We start from the raw sequence: 635 nt of genomic DNA on the forward strand, positions 1-635 counted from the left end.
CTTTTTCAGTAGGTATATAACCATTATGAAGGGGAATTGTTGAAAATGTAAAATATGCACTCACCCCTCGATACAGCCAATGGAACATAATTTACCTGGCGGCGTTACTTTTTAATCCAATATTTACATACCGCTGGTGTAGAGACAGTCTGCAGCAGAAACAAAAAGCAATATAAACATAACAGGTCATCAACCTCAACACCTAGAGGACCATTACAATGATCGGACATGAAATTATGAAAACAGAAGGCACCTGAAAATTGTTCAACGCAGTAAGTTGCAATAGAGCAACAAATCACAGGAGAGGTATGTATTGCCTCCCATTTGTGATTATCATAACCTTTCTCAGCCTTGCAACCATAGAAAGAAGCATATACAATAATCAGCACAAGAGAACAGCCAAGATTGAACAGTTTATCAATGAATTGCACGTAACGAAGACCTGTGCTGTTGGGCATCTCATGGCATTATGGCACAATCGTCTAAACCGTAGTTATAGCTAAAATGGAGGGCTAGTTTGCGGAGGATGTGATGTTTCTATTTAAAATTTTGAAGTACAAACTTGGAAGATGACTCAACTATAAATAGGCAAGGTACTCATGTGCACCAAGAACAAACAAGGAGGGAGACACAGA

The sequence above is a fragment of the Vicia villosa genome, linkage group LG4 (assembly GCF_029867415.1).
Source record: "Vicia villosa cultivar HV-30 ecotype Madison, WI linkage group LG4, Vvil1.0, whole genome shotgun sequence".
Taxonomy (NCBI): Eukaryota; Viridiplantae; Streptophyta; class Magnoliopsida; order Fabales; family Fabaceae; genus Vicia; species Vicia villosa.